Here is a 14834-nt window from a genome sequence, read left to right on the forward strand (position 1 = left end):
ATTCCAAGGACGAAGGGGACTGGCAGGCTCCAATCCATGGGATCACAAAGAGTGGAACACAACTGAAGAACTAACCCTTTTACCATCTGGTTACAGATTATTGAGATGGTATCTCTGTATAATAGTGGAATTTATTGCATCAGCATTGTAACAGTTGAACATTCTGCTATATTTCATGAACCAGTACAAAGATGAAATGGCATCAGCAATAAAAATTCCTCACTTTTTAAAAAAATGGTAGTTGCATGTATCAGTCAGTTCAGTTCAGTCACTCAGTCGTGTCCGACTGTTTGCGACCCCATGAATTGCAGCACGCCAGGCCTCCCTGTCCATCACCATCTGCCGGAGTTCACTCAAACTCACGTCCATCGAGTCAATGATGCCATCCAGCCGTCTCATCCTCTGTCGTCCCCTTCTCCTCCTGCCCCCAATCCCTCCCAGCATCAGAGTCTTTTCCAATGAGTCAACTCTTCGCATGAGGTGGCCAAAGTACTGGAGTTTCAGCTTTGTATAGATTTCTAAGAAACTATCAAACTGGTTTCCAGGATGGTGTACCATTTTACTTTCCCACAATAAATGTATAAGTAATCTAGTTTCTCCACAACCTCATCAGCACTTGACACTGTCACTATTTTGTATTTTGACATTGTCTATTTTTTTATTGTTGAATTTTGAGAACTTTTTATAAATTCTAGATATTAGTCCTTTGTCAAATATGTGGTTTGCAAATATTTTTTTTCAGTCTGTAGCTTTTTATCATCTTAATAGATAAAATACTTTTTCAGAGGAAATATTTCAAATTTTAATGAGGTTCACTTTTTCCTTTTAATGATTTTGCTTTTGGTGTCACATCTACAGACTCTTTGCCTAACCTTAGGTCCTGGAAATTTTCTCCTCTGTTTTTCCTCTGAGTTTTATAGTTTTTCATTGTCTATTTCAGTTTGTGATTCATTTTGAACTAATTTTTGTGTAACATGTGAGATGAGACTTGGTCAAAATTCTTTTATTTACTTATGAATATCCAATTGTTCTCACACCATTTGTATAAAAGGCTATTTTTCTTTTATTGAATTGCTTTTGCACTTTTGTAAAAAAATCAAAATTTTCCTATGAGAGTATTCTTACCACAGAGGTGATAATTTATTCATTCCCAAAATAATTCAGCTGGGTATTTAAAATTCTGACTATATCTTAGCTTTATTCACTTAATTGTAGCTTTATTTGCCTTAATTACCTTTCCTTCACCTTCCTCCATGTACATCTTATGGAACAACCATGACGACTTGGCCCATAACATATTAGCCAAACTGAGGCTAGTAGTAAAAAGTGAAAGTGAAGTCGCTCAGTCGTGTCTGACTCTTTGCAACCCATGGACTGTAGCCTACCAGGCTCCTCCATCCACGGGATTTTCCAGGCAAGAGTACTGGAGTGGGGTGCCATTTAGACATGCTGCTTATTACATCGCTGACTTTTTTAGTTCTTTTGTTACTATATGTGATACCTCCCTTGTGTGATGGATTGAGAAGTACCTGAGTGGGAAACAAGAAGGAACGTGGTGCTGGTTCATTGAGACAGGATGGATTTATCCAGGTGTTTTTGTTGTCACTGTGCTAAACATAAGGTCAAGGTGGATCAAATAATATTTCTGCCAGTTGAAACTGTGGGGCTTCCCTGGCATCCAGTGGTTAAGAATTTGTGCTTCCATTGCAGGGGCATGAGGAAACTAAGATCTGACATGCCACTTGGCATGGCCAAAAAAAATTCTGCTGGGGAATTCTCTGGCAGTCCAGTGGTTAGGACTCCATATTTTCACTTCAGAACTGCAGGCGGCATGGGTTTGATCCCTCGTTGGGGAAACAAGATTTTACAAATGCCCTGCTGGGCAGCCAAAAAAAAAAGAAAAAGATTGAGTCCACACCTCCTCCTCTTCTAAATTATAAAGAAACTGCCTAACCTTGTTATTCTTCTTTTCCTGTCTTACCATCCCCATCCATTTTCTACTCTTTTTTGCTCCCCTCTGGAAATTGACTTCTGAAGACTTCACCCTACAAGCTCACTTATCTTCTGACTTCTGGGTGAATTCAGGCCTTGGGAGAAAAAGGGAGATCAGGAGGAGGTATTCCTTCTATAGAGATTTTATACAGATTTATAAATCTGATTCTATACAGGTTTATTAACATGTGTGTTCTACAAGTATAACATCTTATGGATGGCCCAAGCTCCCAAGAATTTTTTTTTTTTAGAACTTTCCTTTCTTGTTACTTGGATCCTGGAATTCATGCTGATACTGGTCCTTGGGCGCTGCAAGATGCAATGTTGTTTCCTATAACCTGCTCCACCTCTAAATAGTCCCTTATTTAACACTAACAGCTTGGGGGGCCAATCTTTTCCTGCTAGGACTCTGTATGGTGATACTTTTCAGAGATACTAACCTACATGTTATATAAAAAACTACTTGAGAGGCTCCTGACTAAATTCCAGATTCTAGGCTAGGTAAGTGGATACACAGTTGAATAGGAGAGTATGAAGTAAGTAAGTAGAGATATAAAGAAACATTTTAGAAGATAAAAATATATAACTCTATGATCCATGGAAGAAAAACATTGATTAGACTTCATTAAAATGAAAAACTTCTGCTCTGTAAAAGATACTGTTAAGAGAATGAGAAAACAAGTCATAGACCTGGAGAAAATCTTTGCAAAACATCTGATAAAACACTAGCATCCAAAACATATATAAAGAAAACAATAGCCTAATTTAAAAAGGGCTTGCCAGGTGGCGCTAGTGGTAAAGAACTCGCCTGCCAATGCAGGAGACATGAAGACATAAGAGACATGGGTTCCACCCCTATGTCGAGAAAATTCACTGGAGAAGGGCATGGCAGCCCACTTCAGTATTCTGGCCTGGAAAATCCCCTAGACAGAGGAGCCTGGCAGCCTACAGTCCACAGGTTCACAAAGAGTTGGACGTGACTGAAACGATTTAGCATGCATGCACCTAAATTAAAAAGGAACAAAAGATTTGAATAAATATTTCACCAGAGAAGATACACAGATGGCAAATAAGCATATGAAAAGATGCTCTATATCATACATCAGTAGTGAATGGAAAATTAAAGCAAATGAAACACCACTATACATTTATTGGAATGGCCAAAATCCATTCCAAGTGGAGTAACAGAAAAGTTGTATTCATTGTTCATAGGAAAGAAAAATAGTACAGCCATTTTGAAAGACAGTTTGATAGCTTCTTATAAGTTAAAGACAGTCACATAATTTAGCAATCACACTATTAGGTCTTTACCCAAATGAGTTGAAAAGTTACGTCCACACAAAAACCTTCATACAAGTGATTTTAGCAGCTTTATCGGTACTTTTCAAAACTTGGATACAACCAAGATGTCTTTCAAAAGATTAATGTATAAACTAGTATATTTATTACTGAGCCATAAAAAGAAATGAGCTATCAAGACATTGGGGAAAACACATATTAATCATCTACATTGCTGAGTGAAAGATGTCAATCTAAAAATTGGTTGTATGACTTCAACTATATGACATTTTGGAAAAGGCAAAACTATAGAGACAGTACAAAGATAGATCAGATCAGATCAGATCACTCGCTCAGTCGTGTGCAACTCTTTGCCACCCCATAAATCGCAGCACGCCAGGCCTCCCTGTCCATCACCAACTCCCGGAGTTCACTCAGACTAATGTCCATCGAGCCAGTGATGCCATCCAGCCATCTCATCCTCTGTCGTCCCCTTCTCCTGCCTCCAATCCCTCCCAGCATCAGAGTCTTTTCCAATGAGTCAACTCTTCGCATGAGGTGGCCAAAGTCCTGGAGTTTCAGCTTTAGCATCATTCCTTCCAAAGAAATCCCAGGGCTGATCTCCTTCAGAATGGACTGGTTGGATCTCCTTGCAGTCCAAGGGACTCTCAAGAGTCTTCTCCAACACCACAGTTCAAAAGCATCAATTCTTCGGCACTCAGCCTTCTTCACAGTCCAACTCTCACATCCATACATGACCACAGGAAAAAACCATAGCCTTGACTAGACGAACCTTTGTTAGCAAAGTAATGTCTCTGCTTTTGAATATGCTGTCTAGGTTGGTCATAACTTTCCTTCCAAGGAGTAAGCGTCTTTTAATTTCATGGCTGCAGTCACCATCTGCAGTGATTTTGGAGCCCAGAAAAATAAAGTCTGACACTGTTTCCACTGTTCCCCATATATTTCCCATGAAGTGGTGGGACTGGATGCCATAATCTTCATTTTCTGAATGTTGAGCTTTAAGCCAACTTTTTCACTCTCCACTTTCACTTTCATCAAGAGGCTTTTGAGTTCCTCTTCACTTTCTGCCATAAGGGTAGTGTCATCTGCATATCTGAGGTTATTGATATTTCTCCCGGTAATCTTGATTCCAGCTTGTGCTTCATCCAGTCCAGCATTTCTCATGGTGTACTCTGCATATAAGTTAAATAAACAGGGTGACAATATACAGCCTTGACGAATTCCTTTTCCTATTTGGAACCAGTCTGTTGTTCCATGTCCAGTTCTAACTGTTGCTTCCTGACCTGCATACAGGTTTCTCAAGAGGCAGGTCAGGTGGTCTGGTATTTACATCTCTTTCAGAATTTTCCACAGTTTATTGTGAGCCACACAGTCAAAGGCTTTGGCATACTCAATAAAGCAGAAATAGATGCTTTTCTGGAACTCTCTTGCTTTTTCCATGATCCAGCAGATGTTGGCAATTTGATCTCTGGTTCCTCTGCCTTTTCTAAAACCAGCTTGAACATCTGGAAGTTCACGGTTCACATATTGCTGAAGCCTGGCTTGGAGAATTTTGAGCATTACTTTACTAGCATGTGAGATGAGTGCAATTGTGTGGTAGTTTGAGCATTGTTTGGCATTGCCTTTCTTTGGGATTGGAATGAAAATGGACCTTTTCCAGTCCTGTGGCCACTGCTGAGTTTTCCAAATTTGCTGGCCTATTGAGTGCAGCACTTTCACAGCATCATCTTTCAGGATTTGAAAGAGCTCAACTGGAATTCCATCCCTTCACTAGCTTTGGTCGTAGTGATGCTTTCTAAGGCCCACTTGACTTCACATTCTAGGATGTCTGGCTCTAGGCCAGTGATCACACCATCGTGATTATCTTGGTCGTGAAGATCTTTTTTGTACAGTTCTTCTGTGTATTCTTGCCATCTCTTCTTAATATCTTCTGCTTCTGTTAGGTCCATACCATTTCTGTCCTTTATCGAGCTCATCTTTGCATGAAATGTTTCTTTGGTATCTCTGATTTTCTTGAAGAGATCCCTAGTCTTTCCCATTCTGTTGTTTTCCTCTATTTCTTTGCATTGATCGCTGAGGAAGGCTTTCTTATCTCTTCTTGCTATTCTTTGGAACTCTGCATTCAGATGTTTATATCTTTCCTTTTCTCCTTTGCTTTTCACTTCTCTTCTTTTCAGAGCTATTTGTAAGGCCTCCCCAGACAGCCATTTTGCTTTTTTGCATTTCTTTTTCATGGGGATGGTTTTGATACCTGTCTCCTGTACAATGTCACGAACCTCATTCCATAGTTCATCAGGCACTCTATCTGTCAGATCTAGGCCCTTAAATCTATTTCTCACTTTCACTGTATAATCACAAGGGATTTGATTTAGGTCATACCTGAATGGCCTAGTGGTTTTCCCTACTTTCTTCAATTTAAGTCTGAATTTGGCAATAAGGAGTTCATGGTCTGAGCCACAGTCAGCTCTTGGTCTTTTTTTGCTGACTGTATAGAGCTTCTCCATCTTTGGCTGCAAGGAACATAATCAATCTGATTTCGGTGTTGATCATCTGGTGATGTCCATGTATAGAGTCTTCTCTTGTGTTATTGGAAGAGGGTGTTTGTTATGACCAGTGCATTTTCTTGGCAAAACTCTATTAGTCTTTGCCCTGCTTCATTCCGTATTCCAAGGCCAAATTTGCCTGTTACTCCAGGTGTTTCCTGACTTCCTACTTTTGCATTCCAGAAAAGGACATCTTTTTTGGGTGTTAGCTCTAAAAGGTCTTGTAGGTCTTCATAGAACTGTTCAACTTCAGCTTCTTCAGCTTTACTGGTTGGGGCATAGACTTGGATTACTGTGATATTGAATGGTTTGCCTTGGAAACAAACAGAGATCATTCTGTCGTTTTTGAGATTGCATCCAAGTACTGCATTTCGGACTCTTTTGTTGACCATGATGGCCACTCCATTTCTTCTGAGGGATTCCTGCCCGCAGTAGTAGATATAATGGTCATCTGAGTTAAATTCACCCATTCTAGTCCATTTCAGTTCGCTGATTCCTAGAATGTCGACATTCACTCTTGTCATCTCTTGTTTGACCACTTCCAATTTGCCTTGATTCATGGACCTGACATTCCAGGTTCCTATGCAATATTGCTCTTTACAGCATTGGACCTTGCTTCTATTACCAGTCACGTCCACAGCTGGGTACTGTTTTTGCTTTGGCTCCATCCCTTCATTCTTTCTGGAGTTATTTCTCCACTGATCTCCAGTAGCATATTGGGCACCTACTGACACTGGGGAGTTTCTCTTTCAGTATCCTATCATTTTGTGATTGCCAAAGGTTAGGAAAAAGAAGGGATAGTTAAATAGGTGAAGCACAGGACATTTTTAGGTTAATTAAAACACCTAAGTACAATATCATAATGGTGAATACATGTACTATGCATTTGTCAAACCCTATAGAGTTATGGAAAGGTCAGTTTTCATTCCAATCCCAAAGAAAGGCAATGCCAAACAATGCTCAAACTACCACACAATTGTACTCATCTCACATGTTAGTAAAGTAATGCTCAAAATTCTCCAAGCCGGGCTTCAGCAATATGTGAACCGTGAACTTCCAGATGTTCAAGCTGGTTTTAGAAAAGGCAGAGGAACCAGAGATCAAATTGCCAACATCCGTTGGATCATCGAAAAAGCAAGAGAGTTCCAGAAAAAGCATCTATTTCTGCTTTATAGAGTATGCCAAAGCCTTTGACTGTGTGGCTCACAATAAACTGTGGAAAATTCTGAAAGAGATGTAAATACCAGACCACCTGACCTGCCTCTTGAGAAACCTGTATGCAGGTCAGGAAGCAACAGTTAAAATTGGGCATGGAACAACAGACTGGTTCCAAATAGGAAAAGGAATTCGTCAAGGCTGTATATTGTCACCCTGTTTATTTAACTTATATGCAGAGTACATCATGAGAAACACTGGGCTGGATGAAGCACAAGCTGGAATCAAGATTGCCGGGAGAAATATCAATAACCTCAGATATGCAGATGACACCACCCTTATGGCAGAAAGTGAAGAAGAACTAAAGAACCTCTTGATGAAAGTGAAAGTGGAGAGTTAAAAAGTTGGCTTAAAGCTCAACATTTAGAAAACTAAGATCATGGCATCCAGTCCCATCACTTCATGGGAAAAAATGGGGAAAGAGTGGAAACAGTGGCTGACTTTATTTTTTTGGGCTCCAAAATCACTGCAGATGGTGACTGCAGCCATGAAATTAAAAGACGCTTACTCCTTGGAAGGAAAGTTATGACCTAGACAGCATATTAAAAGGCAGAGACATTACTTTGCCAGCAAAGGTCCATCTAGTCAAGGCTAAGTTTTTTCCAGCAGTCATGTATGGATGTGAGAGCTGGACTATAAAGAAAGCTGAGTGCCAAAGAATGCTTTTGAACTGTGGTGTTGGAGAAGACTCTTGAGAGTCCCTTGGACTGCAAGGAGATCCAACCAGTCCATCCTAAAGGAGATCAGTCCTGGGTGTTCATTGGAAGGTCTGATGTTGAAGCTGAAACTCCAATATTTTGGCCACCTGATGTGAAGAGTGGACTCATTTGAAAAGACCCTGATGCTGGGAAAGGCTGAAGGCGGGAGGAGAAAGGGACTACAGAGGATGAGATGGTTATTGGCATCACTGACTCAACGGACATGCTGCTGCTGCTGCTAAGTCGCTTCAGTCGTGTCCGACTCTATGCGACCCCATAGACAGCAGCCCACCAGGCTCCGCCGTCCCTGGGATTCTCCAGGCAAGAACACTGGAGTGGGTTGCCATTTCCTTCTCCAATGCATTAAAGTGAAAAGTGAAAGTGAAGTCGCTCAGTCGTGTCCAACTCTTCGAGACCCCATGGACTGCAGCCTACAAGGCTCCTCCGTCCATGGGGTTTTCCAGGCAAGAGTACTGGAGTGGGGTGCCATCGCCTTCTCCGAATGGACGTGAGTTTGGGTAAACTCTGGGAGTTGGTGATGGACAGGGAGACCTGGTGTGCTGCAATTCATGGGTTCACAAAGAGTCGGACATGACTGAGTGATTGAACTGAACTGAACTGATAGAGTTATATGGGATTCCCTGGTGGTTCAGATGGTAAACAATCTGCCTGCAATGCAGGAAACCTTGGTTGGATCCCTGGGTCCAGAAGATCCCCTGGAGAAGAGAATGGCTACCCACTCCAGAATTCTTACCTTTAGAATTCCAGGGACAGACAATAAAACAAAGAGTGAAACCCAAGTATAGAGTTTAGATAATTATAATGTATCAATATTGGTTCATCAATTTTAAATTGTACCTGCTAATTTAAGATGTTAATAATAGGGAAAATTGTGAGATATAGAGAGAGACTAAAAGGGAAATCTATACAATTTTGCTGCAAACTTAAAATATTCCTAAAAAAAAAAAGTATATTAAGAAAAAAAGTGGTAATCAACTTTTGAATCCAGAAAGAATCATGCAAAAGTTGATAATATAATGTAATAATAATTATATGCAGACATATATGAAATACTTTAGTGAAATAAGAGTGTAACAGAATTGGGAAAAGCTATGAAATGAAGAATATGTGAAGGATCAGTAAAACTTCATCCTATTGAATTATTGAATGAATAAATTTATTGAGAGTTTCTTATTCTTAAGAACTAGTCTAAGCTGTTATACATATACACATTTTTAATTTAGTCTTCAAACAAGGCTGGCAGGGAAGTGTCGTGTGCTTTGATCACATGACTTGCCCAAGGTCCACAGTATGTGAATGGTGAATGAATTTTGAACATAAATTTGAACATAGGTCTTCTGACCCCAAAGGAAAATTAAGAAAGAAGTGAGACTGAATGAGAACCTGCTTCAGAAGACACCATGTCTTTTGACAAAGATGTTATTTTTATTAATAGGTAACAATCAAAATGTCCTTTGTTCCTTAGAGAGTCAGTGATTTTATTTATTCTTTTGGTGATTCTAATAAACAAGGCCATACAGGTGGTTTTCTTTTCTTTTTTTGACGGCAAATTTTCTTTTAATGCCCAAGTTTAAAGGAAAAAAATTGAGATGTAAGTATCAAATATTAGAGAAATGTATTCATTGTCAAAATTCAGAGGAAAAAGAATAAAAAACTGTCAACTCAGGTTCCCTGACAAGATATGAAATTAAGTACAATGCTAATAAGAAAGCTTTCCCCCTCCTTATTAGGGAATAAATGAACAAACACACAAAGCAGGTAGCTAGTGTTTTGCATTTGCTGAAAAAAAAATTTCATTTATCCTTCCTTGCTTGATTACATGAGTTTTTGTACACTTACAGTGATCTTGTTAAAATATGCAGACACACAGACTACTTGTAGATTCTGGTGTGGAGGAGTACAAACTATATACTTTAAACCATCTAAGAGAAAGTGAAAAAAACCAATGCTTTCAAATCCTAAGTTAATTGGTAATGATAGGTGAAACAGTTAATACAATTGAATGGTGTTTATATTTCATCCATTTCTTTTGCTATGGATGATATAGATCTTATAGTGATTAAACTAGGATTAAATAGTTTTGGGGCTTCCCAGTTGGTGCTAGTGGCAAAGAACCTGCCTTCCAAAGCAGGAGACATAAGTGACATGGATTCAATCCCTGGGTCGGGAAGATCCCCTGGAGGAGGGCGTGACCACCCATTCCAGTATTCTTGCCTGGAGAATCCCATGGTCAGAGAAGGCCGGCAGTCTACGTTCCATAGTTTCACAAAGAGTCGGACATGACTGAAGTGACTTAGCAGCAGCAGTAGCAAACTAGTTTTCAACTCCAAACCAAAATAACTTTAAAAAATTGAAAGCTCTGAAAAGAAATCCTTGTTGTGGAGTTTGTGTACCTGTTTCAGGCTGAGCCAGAAATGTGGAAAAGAAAAGTCTTTTTTCGTTTCTGGATACCTAAGGTGTAGTCATGTGGAAATGATCCTTTCTTTAGTTTCAGTGGTAGAAACCTGGGATATTGATTCAATAGCCAAAGTGACCCACCTTCCAAATCTTTTCTTTAGCCGTGATGTATAAACAATGCATCGTCTTATAATTATTACCACTGTTTGCTTTTCTGGCTCTGAAGACTGATTCACAGGCGATCAGCATCTTCATAATCATAACTGAGAATTAGTCAGGTTTCATGATTCCAATCCAGCCCTACCACTCACTGATTGTGAGGCTTGCCTAAGTTTCCTGCCTTCTCTGTGCCACAGTTTGCTCGTCTGTAAAATGAGGACACTGATGGTTGTGATGAAAACTATTAATAAATGAGATAATCAGCATTGAGCTCACATAAAGAACTCAGTAAAAATTAAAACACAGTAGCTTCTGCTATGATGAGGAGCTTGCCATGCATTTTTGCCAAAGAAAGCTTCCTTTAATACGAGAATACATTATGAAATGTTCAATAATATCAGAACCATCAGATCATTTTTAGGTGCTGCAAAGAGCAATGAAATGAGAGCTCTTGTATGTAGTAAACTAAGTTGTGGATTATCTTCTTTATACTCTCACCTCACTGGAGATTATTAAATTCAGTAGTGTTAGCCTTTCAAACAGTGAAAAGCTTATTTATTGACTCTGTTTTTCTGCAAATGTGTGTACTCAGTCATGTTGGACTCTTTGCGGCCCCATGGACTGTAGCCTGCCAGGCTCCTCTTGTCCATGGAATTTTCTGGAGTGGGTTGCCACTTCCTTCTCCAGGGGATCTTCCTGACCCAGGGATTAAACCTGCATCTCCTGCATTAGCAGGTGGATTCTTTACTGCTGAACAATCATGGAAGCCCAACAGAAGTAAAGAGACTTCTTATTGATAAGTTAGAACTTGAATGGAGCTGTCAGAAAATAAAAATACTACACTATTCTAGTACATCATCCTTCTGGTTCTAATGTGATAAAAGGTTTAATGCTTATCATTCTCTTCTTAAAAACTTTGGTTTTTTACCTAAGAATAAAAAAAAATTGTAATTAACTACCAGTTATTTTTTGTTTGGGGTCTCTGAACTAGGCTCTAAACAATGTTCTCTGGTTATCTGTATCTATTGATCTTGCTGTTTGAAATATCCAGCCGCCTGGGAAGTCCATGGAACTAAAAATGGGTCCAAGGTAAAAGTAGGAAAAGCACCTGCAAAAAAGGAGCAGGAATAGAATGCAAAAACAGTATGAGAGAAAGAAAAGGAAAAGAAAATGGCTTGAATATACCTATACCTCAAGAATTTCACTGTGTAATTGGGTTTTTTTGTTTCTGTTTTTTTTTTCTACCTTTTTTTTTACCCCACCACAGGAATCCATAGAAATTCAGGCTTAGTCCCAAGCTGAGTCACCCACCACACCACCCATCTAGAAAGAAGTCTGTTTTGTTTCGGCCAGTAATGGAAATAAACTTCAAGTCTCTGGCTTCTAGCTGGAAACAATTATTGTTTTATTTTCATGAAGATCGTGACCACTGGGAATGTTGTGCTGTCAGCATGCAAACCAACTATTCACTTCAAGTCTCTCAACTTTTATACTTTAAATATGTTTGTCCTCATTTATCTAGCATGTGTGCTTTTTCTCTTAAATTCTCCACATTCAGAAGTCTACTTTAGTCTTTCTAAATCGATCAGAGAAAATATAGCCCAGCATGGGTACATGGCAAAATGTGAGGGTCCTTGTCCAAAAATTATTAAGAAGTTCAAGACAGATAGAGCAGACCATTGAACCAAATGGTGGTGACTTCTGAGTGGGGCCCCATGTGTATAGGTTACGTATTCATGAAGCCGACCCTGAATGCAGCTCTTTTTTGTTGTCTAAATATAATCTATTATTCTTCAAAAAATTCATACTCAGTTTAAGGAGGAAAAAAATGAACTTTTAGTGCCATCTGGTGTGAATTTTAGTCTGATTTAATAATCTATTTTTAGATCCTCCTCTATCTGTCTAGAAAAAACAGCTCAGTTTCTTAGTTTCTCTCCCATTTCTCTTCCCTTGGCTACTCTCTAAGAATTTTTGGAGTGTACCATGGTGAAGTGAGTCACTGTCGAGGGAAAGACTGAGGGCTCTGGCTCAGTGTCCCCTGGACATTCTGTTTGCTGGTTCACATTTCTCGTCTACTCGGGGGAAAAACTTGACATTAGAGGTTAACTTGGGCTGTGAGACACTGGCCATTCATTTGTTCCTTAGAGGCAGTGACATTATTGGATTTTAAACAAGATAGGGCTCAGAATTATTTTTTCTTCCAGTGTTTGGGAGCATGGGAGAAAGACCCAGTTAACTAAAGACAAAATAAGAGGTTTGTACATTGCTCTACATCCAAGCTAGCCATATGGAATTTATGACCTAGTCACGTATAATAGTTTTTCTAATATTTTCTCTTAAAACTTGCAAGTTTCTGTTCTGATGATTTTTCTTTTTCTAAAATAATTTTAAAAAGTCAAACCAAAAAGTTTCACTTTTATATAAAATCACAAAGTTGACTTCTTACTAAAAAACCTGCAGTAAAATCATTTGTTAGTTTTTTTTTTTTAAAGTGGATACAACCATTGTTTCCTCTTGCTTCTCTGTGTTTGTATGGATTGCACAGAATACAAATATAAATGCATCAAATAGGTAGGTGTTTACACTTCATGGGGCTGATTATTAACTACTTCTGTTTTAATCTTCCCCTTTACTGGTTCTTTCCTGTTTTCACTCAAAAGAGTCAAGACTTTTTTTATCTTAAGAGATAAAACAAAAAGAAAAATAGTATCTGGTCCAGTACAAGTCCCTGGCACCTGGTGCCACCATAAGCTTAAGCTCGTGCTTGCACTCAGTCACTCAGTCGTGTTCAACTCTTTGCAAATCTTTCTCCAGTTAAGTAAAGGGTAATTCATTGCAAGGACTGTTTAGCGAAAAGTGACACCAAAACAGAGCTGAGAGGAAGATCTTCTAATCCATTGAGCAATTCACTAATCCATCCTACTTTTGTGATCTTTCTTGGAGGTAAATCTGTCCACGTAGGTGTTAAGGTTCCCTTGATCTCTGATCAAAAGACAAAATGGTGTTGTTTAGAGGGCAAAGTCTATACAACAAAATGTTTTATCATAACTCTTCACAGTAAGCAAATAAACAAAATGATAAATATGCTCCAAGATAGGTCCCAGGTGGCTCAGATGGTAAAGAATCTGCATATAATGCAAGACACCTGGATTCCTTCCCTAGGTTAGGAAGATCCCCTGGAGAAGGGAATAGCAACCCATTCCAGTGTTCTTGTCTGGAGAATTCCACGGACAGAGGAGCCTGATGGGTTACAGTCCATGTACTTGAGAAGAATTGGAGATGACTGACTAACAAACTCTATCAGTTCAGTTCAGTCGCTCAGTTGTGTCCAACTCTTTGCGACCCCATGAATCGAAGCACCCCAGCCCCCCAGTCCATCACCAACTCTCGGAGTTCACTCAAACTCAAGTCCATCGAGTCAGTGATGCCATCTAGCCATCTCATCCTCTGTTGTCCCCTTCTCCTCCTGCCCCCAATCCCTCCCAGCATCAGAGTCTTTTCCAATGAGTCAACTCTTTGCATGAGGTGGCCAAAGTACTGGAGTTTCAGCTTTAGCATCATTCCTTCCAAAGAACACCCAGGACTGATCTCCTTTAGAATGGGTTGGTTGGATCTCCTTGCAGTCCAAGGGACTCTCGAGAGTCTTCTCCAACACCACAGTTCAAAAGCATCAATTCTTCAGTGCTCAGCCTTCTTCACAGTCCAACTCTCACATTCATACATGACCACTGGAAAAACCATAGCCTTGACTAGACGGACCTTTGTTGGCAAATAATGTCCCTGCTTCTTAATATGCTATCTAGGTTGGTCATAACTTTCCTTCCAAGGAGTAAGCATCTTTTAATTTCATGGCTGCAATCACCATCTGCAGTGATTTTGGAGCCCCCCAAAATAAAGTCAGCCACTGTTTCCACTGTTTCCCCATCTATTTGCCATGAAGTGATGGACCAGATGCCATGATCTTAGTTTTCTGAATGTTGAGCTTTAAGCCAACTTTTTCACTCTCCACATTCACTCTCATCAAGAGGCTTTTTAGTTCCTCTTCACTTTCTGCCATAAGGGTGGTGTCATCTGCATATCTGAGGTTATTGATATTTCTGCCAGCAATCTTGATTCCAGCTTGTGCTTCTTCCAGCACTATACAAACAGTATACTTTTTCTAAATAAAACACTGGCAAAAAAAAAAAAAAAATAGAAACTGTGAAATTATTAAAAAATTTTAATGCAGTTTCTATCCCTTGATCAGGAAGATCCCCTGGAGAAGGAAATGGCAACTCACTATAGTATTCTTGCCTGGGAAATCCTATGGACTGAGGAGCCTGGCAGGGTACAGTCCATGGTTGCAAAAGAGTTAGACAGGACTGAATGGCTAAACAACAACAGCAAACTGTCATTAAATATAATGAGAATTATTGTGCATCATTCTAATACTGTTTTATGTTTTTGCATTATCCAATTGTTCTTGAAAAATGAAGAAAATATTATACTAGAATGAAGAATGTTAAAATAC

Source organism: Bos taurus, chromosome 8 (genome assembly GCF_002263795.3).
Source record: "Bos taurus isolate L1 Dominette 01449 registration number 42190680 breed Hereford chromosome 8, ARS-UCD2.0, whole genome shotgun sequence".
Classification (NCBI taxonomy): Eukaryota; Metazoa; Chordata; class Mammalia; order Artiodactyla; family Bovidae; genus Bos; species Bos taurus.